This window comes from Herpailurus yagouaroundi, unplaced genomic scaffold (assembly GCF_014898765.1).
Source record: "Herpailurus yagouaroundi ecotype Mexico unplaced genomic scaffold, PumYag 530, whole genome shotgun sequence".
NCBI classification, from domain to species: Eukaryota; Metazoa; Chordata; class Mammalia; order Carnivora; family Felidae; genus Herpailurus; species Herpailurus yagouaroundi.
The window spans coordinates 5,122-13,448 of NW_024412747.1; the positions used below are offsets into that span (position 1 = coordinate 5,122).

At 42.8% G+C, this 8,327-nt stretch overlaps 1 protein-coding gene across 5 annotated transcripts in view; it reads left to right on the forward strand.

Moving 5' to 3' along the window:
* The first annotated feature begins 379 nt into the window (after positions 1-379).
* The window catches only part of ZNF37A (zinc finger protein 37A), a 74,475-nt gene continuing 66,527 nt past the window's right edge, over positions 380-8,327 (forward strand). Inside the window, exons 1-2 of one of the 5 annotated variants that reach the window (XM_040464954.1) lie at positions 380-1,924; positions 3,847-3,905. The gene's annotated coding sequence lies outside the window, so the exon portion shown is untranslated. Of the gene's footprint in view, positions 1,925-2,013; positions 2,399-3,846; positions 3,906-8,327 lie in introns of those variants that run through there. The other 4 variants (XM_040464958.1, XM_040464955.1, XM_040464956.1 and 1 more) reach the window with 4 other exon arrangements.

An 8,327-nucleotide genomic window follows, 5' to 3' on the forward strand; every position in this document is an offset into this window, starting at 1 on the left:
AAGTAGTCTCTGCATCAGCAGTGCAGAGCCTGGAGTGGGGCTCAAACTCATAAATCATGAGATGACCTAAGCCAAAATCAGGAGTTATACTTTCAACTGATTGAGCCATCCAGGCGCCCGTGTGTCCCTTTTGAATGTGGGCACATTTGTTACATGATGACCTGAGCCATGGTTGGATGCTTAACCAACTGAGCCACTCTGGTGCCCCTGTTAAATTCATTTCTAAGAACTTTTTGTTTGTTTTTGTATTGTTCAGTGCTCTTGTGTAGAAGTTCATTTGCTATTAATATATTGATCTTGTATCCTGCAACCATGTTGCAGTCATTGATTAGTTCTGATGTTTGTTGTCATGTTCCTAAGTCTATTCTACATGGAAGCTCCTGTCATCTGTTGACAGAGGTTTACCACTTTATTTCCGATCTGGATGACTTTTATTCCATTTTATTGCCTAATTTCCCTTTCTAGGACCTTCGGTTCGACATTAACCGTAAGTGGTAAGAGTGGTGTAAGGGCATATACAAATGAAAAATAAGAGGCTTAATATTCTAAAAATGAAGAGACATCCCTCCTTGTAGATTATTTTCTTTGTAAAGTTGTAAATTCTTTGTCTGCGCTTTTGAGAATGAACCATAAATCTTCTTAAATGTCTCTTGGCAGTTTTACAGCCTAGAATGTCTTTCCCAAGGACCTCAGAACCATCTGTTTGAAATGTAATAGGGAGCTGGCACTTCTGTCTCCCAGAGTCTGTGAGAGGGTAGAAGCCTAAACTTTGGTGGTTGGGGTCTTGATCCAAGTTGCAAAACTACCTCCTGTCATAAAGATAGGAGAAGCTTGTTTTTTTAACTTGTAAAACCAATAAACCAACACAGGTGGTCATCCCAATTACCAGGCAAATTTAGGGCAAACAATGTGTGATAAAGGATGCTGTGAAGTCCTCCTACTTGAGAATTAGTTCTTGTTTATTTTTGCAACATTTATGTGATGGGATGTATCTGCTTGGCTATAAAAAGGTGAGATTTCTTTCTGTCCTTGGATTGTCTTTGAGATATATCCCGCCATTCAATGATAAGATTGTTTTCTTTGTCTTCTGCCTGAGTGACTAAGTTTTCTAGGTTCGGGGAAGATTTGTTTTCAATTAGATTTCCCTAACAATTTCGGCGATAAGGATGGTGATTCCTGACCACTCTAATGCTAAATCGGGTATGCTTTCTCATCAATGAATGCCTGAAAGGACGAACGAAATAAGAGAGGTATGATACTGTCGATGTTACAATATAAATAGAACACAGACTGTCTCTGGAAGAAATTCTGCAGGTGCATTTTGCAGTAGAAACTGCTAGGAGAGCCAATTCATCAGGGAAATGGAATTAATGAAAGAGGTGTGTATTTAGATTCTTAGCATTAATTTCGGATAAGCAATGAGTCAAACTGTACTATCGGTGCCTCCTGCTTGTACCTTATTTGCTAAATCGGGCAGTTATACCCAAAGTCTCCTAAGCCTGAAGGCTGATTCCGAAGGAGGTGTCGCCAGCGTCTTAAGAAACTCAGCGCGCGCTTCCTGCTCGGGCGCAGGAGCCGCTCGGGGCCTTCTGCGCATGTGCGCTGCGCTCCTCCCGGTAGTTCACGTCGCCGCCGCGGCATCGCGAGAAGACGGTCCCGGATGCTCTCGCGACTGAGGGCCTTTGGGCAGGCGGGGAGGACGTGGTGGGTGAGGCCCGGGTGGCTGTGGTGGTTGTTGGTGACCGGTGGGACGGAGGCCTTGTGCGGGAGGGGCCGGTGACGGAGAAAACGGCTCGGTGCCTGAGCGCGGGGTGAGTCCTGCTCCGTCTGTATGCATCGAATGAGAACCAGCGCGTCCCCGCTCTTGTTACCCAGCGAAGGTTCGTGTTGTCGTCTCCGAGGTGAAGGGTCGCCCGACGCCTTGGTAAGACCGGCGGAAACTGGCCTGGGGGCGCTCGTGGGTGGTCGCTTCTCTCCTGGTAGGGGGGGGGGACCTCGTTCTTCTCCACTCGGGTCCGTCTTCGTCCTCCCAGCAACCGGTGGTCAGTGTCCCGTTCCCATGGTAACCGCATAAAGTCCTGTGGGAGGTGACGGAAGCCCAGGTGGCGAACGAGTATATGCGTTCTCTGCCTCATCCTCTGTCTCGCATCAAACCTGAGAGCGAGGCCGACGCAGTAGCTGCAGGAGACCTGACCTCTCCTGGGGAGTAATTTTCAAGTGAACGTGGCCTTGCATTGGGGGAATTCATTGTTGTTTCTGGAGAACCCGAATGATGGCGTCCAGGTCCCTCCGGCACCCTGCAGCCTTGCCTGTGCCCTCGGTAGCAGCGGTTTGCGTTTACAGAAGGTCCAGCTTGCGATTCAGGGTTACAGGAAGGGCCAACAGCTTTCGATCTTGGGTATGGATTCTTACTGGCTATGCTCAGTTTTCCTGGAACAGGGCAGCCATTGTGAGGGAAGAAGGGGGCCCCCAAGAGCAGGAATCCCTCCTAGGACAGTCGGTCAATTGGCCCCAGACCGCAGCAGAAATGCACAGCGAATGTGGAAGGAGCAAAGACCCTTGCCAGGACCGCCGTCGTGTCGAGATCCTCGCAGACTGGGTGACGGTATTCGTTCTGGGCCAGCTTTCAGGAGGGACGGAAGCTGTGGCTGGGAGAGGAGGGTGAAGCAAAAGGAACGGAGAATACTTAACTGCTCGCGAGGGAGGTGTGGGGGCATCATGTGGAAGGAAGGGCTTGCCAGCCAAGTGGAAGGAAACCACCTCTTTCATCCCTTCCTTCTTTGCTCCCCCAGATTCTGAGCCCTTCGCACAGGACAGCACAACTAGCCATGGGCTGAATGCTCCCTCTGTCCCGATCTGATAGAATCCGAGATGGTACTGCAGGAGAGGCCTTTAGGTCTCAGTGACCGCTCATAGTCACACATTTTGTGCTGGCAAAACCAAAAGCAGACATTGAGTCTCCTGATGGCCCTGGCAGGTGTTTTCTGCTTTGGCAACGGATAAGTCAGAACCAGTTTGTGGTGGTTGTTTTTAATCAAAAGATATGTTCAAGAACCTAAAACTGAGTTAAAGCAACCTCTTTTTTTTTCCCCCTTACGAAAAAGATCAGCCCTTAAAATTGGCTCCCTTTTTTCAGAACCTAGTGGGACTCTCTGGTGTGTAATGAAATTTACGACTTGAGTATTTTTTGCTCAGCATCAGTTTTCATGAAAGCCCTATGTTCCATTCCTTGGCTTGTCTTAATTTGCTTAATTAGTGTACTGTGTTGTTTACCTTTTTCTGGGTTAGAGTGTACGTTGTTAGTAACTCAGTAAAAAAATTTATTTTTTATTTTTTATTTTTTGAAAAAAAATTTTTTTGAGAGAAAGCGTGTGTGCACAACATGGGGAGGGGCAGAGAGGAAGAGAGGGAGAATCCCAAGCAGGCTCTGCACTGTCAATGCAGAGCCTGAAGCGGGGCTCGAACTCACGGACTGTGAGATCCATGACCTGAGCCAAAAATCAAGAGCTGGATGCTTAACCGACTGAGCCACCCAGGTGCCCCCAACAAAATTTAAGTATTTTATCTTTAATACGTCTCTACCCAACATGGGGCTCAAATCTACAACCTGAGATCAAGAGTCGCTGGCCCCACCTACTGAGCCTCCAGGCACCCGGAAAACAAATGTTTTTACATTTAAAAACGAGTGAGTCCCAGCCCTCCGGAATTGTTCCTGGGCGGCTCCTCCCTTCCTCTCATCCTTTCTGTCCCTTCTCAAAGCATCTCCCCTTCAGAGTTGCTTTGCCAGCAGCTACGTGGAATTTTGTAGGCTGGTGGCATCTCTCATGATCCATCTTTCCTTCTCAGCTGTGCCCTCCTGGCTATCCCTACTCTTCCAGGGCCAGCAGAAGATGATCACATCCCAGGTGAGTTGTTCATTTACTCACAGTTTTGCCTAACAGTGATTATGTGAGGTTTATACAATTTGTGTGAGGTTTATTATAAAATGTCTGTACCTTCATATGAAATAATACAAATAAAAATGTTAACATCAGGGAAGATATAGAGCACAAGTCCACAAGTTACAGTACATGGGCCAAATACAGCCTGCTGCCTCTTTCTCTATGGCCCACAAATTAAACAGAAACAAATCAAGAGTGATTTTTTTTTGTGATATGAAATTCAGATTTAAGTGTCTCTGAAGTTTTATTGGGACATAGCTGCACTCATTTATTTGTGGCTGTGATTGCTTTCATATTACAGGGGCAGAGTTGAGTGATTGTGACAGAGATGGTATAGCTCGGCAAGCCTAAAATACTTACTAGGTGGCCATTTACGGAAAAGGTTTGCTGTTTGCTGACCTCTGATACAGTAGGGCAAAGATGCCCTGTAGATAAATGCACATCTTGAGATCTTACTGAGTTTTGAAACTGGAACATAAAAAAGTTTTTTGATAACCTTCATTTGGTGACATTGTGTCCCTTCCAGTGACAATCCTGCAATAACTAAAAAAGTGGTAGGAATAAAGTGAATAATTCTCGTCCAATTCAGAGGAAAATTTGAGTTGCACATGAATTGTGCCAGCATTAGGACTCATGGTTGTTCAAAGAAGGAGCGAATTTGGACAGACCATGGTGATCTAGGATGGTCAGGAGGAGGAGGTAGGCTTTGTGACTGCCCTGGGGACTGGGCAGAATCTAAATTTTTGCAGTCTGGTGAGGGATTCCACTCTTTCAGTTGTGGTAAAATACACATGATGTGTAATTCACCCTTAATCCTTTTTAAAGTGTAGAATTGAGTTGCACTTGATACATTTACAATGTTGTACAACCATAACTGCCATCTCCTGTCAGAATAGTTTCATCACACCAGAAAGAAACCTCATACTTTTAATAAGCAGTGCCGTGACTTAATGAACAATTCCTCCCCAGTCTCCCCAGCCCCTAGCAACCACTAATCCACTTCCTGTTCGTGGATTTGTCTGTCCTGGATGTCTGATATAAATGGAATCATACAATGTGTAGTCTTCCATGTGTGACTTCTTTCACTTCCTTTAATATTTTCAAGACCCACCTATGTTGTAGCATGTTATCATTACTTCATCTCCTTTTGTGACTGAGTGATACTCCCTCGTGTGTATACACCACCTTTTGTGTGTCCATCAGTTGATGGGCATTTGGAGTGATTCCATGTTTGGCTATTGAGAATAGTGCTGCTGTGAGCATTCACGTACAAGCTTTTGTTGAAGACCTGTTTCACTTTCCTGGGAGTAAGATTGATGGCGCATTCTATGTTTAACGTATTGTGAAACCGCCAAACTGTGTTCTGCAGCAAGGTCCCTTGCAAGTCCATGTGAATTTTAGATTAGCCTTTCTATTTCTACAAAACAAACAAAGAAACAAAACAAAACACGCACACACACACAAAACACACAACACACAAAACAAAAACCCTAAAGCTGTTGAGAATTTGATAAGGATTGCATTGAATCTGTATATCACTTTGGGGATGTTTTATAATCCGTGAATGTGAGGTGTTTTTCCATTTGCCTAGGTTCTTTAATTTTTTTCAGCAATATTTTGTAGTTTTCAGTGTGCAAATCTTACAACCTCTTGCTTAAATTTATTCTTAAGTATTTTATTCTTTTAGATGCTGTTGTAAGTGGAATTGTTTTCTCTTTTTTAAAATTTTTTTTTTAACGTTTATTTATTTTGAGAGAGACAGAGACAGAATGCAAGCGGGTTAGGGGCAGAGAGAGAGGGAGACACAGAATCCGAAGCAGGCTCCAGGCTCTGAGCCATCAGCACAGAGCCCGACGCGGGGCTCGAACCCATGAGCTGTGAGATCATGACCTGAGCCGAAGTCGGACGCTCAACCGACTGAGCCACCCAGGAGCCCCAGTGGAATTGTTTTCTTAATGCAACTCTGATTAGTTTCTCTTTCAACTTAGTTGAAAGCAGATAACTGAAAACACTTGATTGTAAAAGGAGATATTATCCATTCTCACTGACCAGTCAGTCGTTCCATCCTCTGATATCCTGGAGGTTTTGCGGCATGGGGGTAATGCACCTTAGTGAGATTTTACATGTTCTTTGTGAATATATTTTTTAGTAAAGAACATGTGACTAGACATTTTTAGCCTAATATGAAATGCTATGTCTTTTATATTGGGAATTTAATGTTTCCTTTTTGTTGTAGTTAGTGATACGTGGTTTTAACTCCTTCATCTTTCATTGCAATTTTATTGTCCACACCTTCTTCTTACATATTAAAAAAACTCCAATATATTGAGGTGAAATTCATATCGCAAAATTATTATTTTTTTTTTTTGAGAGAGAGAAAGAGCAGGAGCATGCATGCCGGGAGAAGTAAGGAAAGAGGGAGGGAGAGAATCTTAAGCAGACTCCACACCTAGTGTAGAGCCTGATGATGTGGGGCTCGATCTCACAACCATGGTATGATCATGACGTGAGCTGAAATCAAGTAGGAGGCTCAACTGACTGAGCCACCCAGGTGCCCCCAAAACAAAATGATTTTAAAGCAACCAAGTCAAATCAGTACATTTAGTACACAGTGTTATGAAACCACTACCTTTATTGAGTTTCAAAATATTCCCATCATTCTAAATAAAGCCCTTTACTCGTTAATAAGTTTCTCCCCGTTCTTCTATTCACCCAACCCCTGGCAACCGACAATTTGTGTTGTGTCTCTACGGGTTGATCTGTTGTGAATATTTATTACGAGTGGAGTCAATCAGCATATGGCCATTTGTGTCTGGCTTCTTTCACTTAGCATGTTTCCAGGCTGTGTCCCTGTTTAGTACATGTCAGTACATTATTACTTTTTTTCTTTTTTGTGGCAAAATACAAATAACATAAAATTTACCATCTTAAACACTTTTAAGTGTACACTTAAGTGGTATTAAATACATTCATGTTGTTGTGTGTCTGTCACTACCATCCATCCCCATACTCTTTTCATCTTGTAAAACTGAAATTCTATACCTATTAAACAATAACTCCCCAATCTCCCCTATCTCTAGGTGCTGGAAACCACTGTTAAAACTTCCTGTTTCTATAATTTTGACTACCCTGAGTACCTCGTATTAGTGAAATCCTGTAGTCTTTGTCCTTTTGTGACTGGCTTATTTCGCTTAGTGTTACGTCCTCAAGATTCATCCATGTTGTAGCGTATTGCAGGGTTTTTTCCATTTTTAAGGCTGAGTAATATCCCATTGTACGTATATGCACATTATGCTTGTCCATTCACCTGTCCATGGACACTTGAGTTGCTTCCATGTTTCCACTATTGTGAATAATGATGCTGCCGTGAACACGAGTGGTTGAGACGTGTGGTTGAGACCTACTCTTGGGTATATACCTCGAAGGAAAATTGCTGGGCCGTAAGGTAATTCTAGTTTTAATTTTGAGGAAGCGCCATCCCGTTTTTACAATGGTTGTACCGCTTTACACTGTCAGCAGCAGAGCATGGGAGTTCCATTTCCTCTCCATCCTTGCCAACAGTTGCTTTTTCTTTTTTTGGTAGTAGCAATCTTAATGGGTGTCAGGTGGGATCTTACTGTACCTTTGTCTTGTATTTCCTTAATGATTCATGATGTTTACTATATTTTCTTGTGTTTATTGGCCATTTGTATATCCTCATTGGAGAAATATCTGTTCAAGTCCATTGCCCAATTTTGCATTAGGTTGTTTGGGGTTTTTTTTGTTGTTGCTGAATTTTAGGAGTTCTCTTTATATTCTGGATAATAATCTCTTATCAGATATATGAATTATAAATATTTTCTCCTGTTCTGTCGATTAACTTTTAATTCTGTGGATAGTATCTTTTGATGTGAACATTACAATTTTCATGACAAGTGTGTCCGTTTCTTCTTTGTTACCCATGCCTTTGATGTCATATCCAGGAAGTCATTGCCAAATCGGTGTTGTGTGTCTTTTGTACTATGTTTTCTTCTAAGTTTTATTGTTTTAGAACTTAAATTTAGGTACTTGATGTGAGTTGATTTTTGTCTATGGTGTTAGGTTAAGGGTCCAACTTTATTCTTTTACATGTGGCTATCCAGTTTTTCTAGTGCCATTTGATAAAAAGATGTCATTTTCGCATTGAGTGGTCTTGACAGCCTTGTCAAAAATCATTTGACAAGATGTGTGAGTGTTTATTTCTGGACTCTTTTTTTCTATTCCATTGGTCTTATTTGTCCCTTTTTATGCTGGTACCATCCTGTTTTGATTGCTGTGGCTTTGTACTAAGTTTTGAAATCAGGAAGTGTAAGTCTTCCAGTTTTGTTGTTTTTCAGGATTGTTGTGGATAGTCTGGTTTCTTTGAAT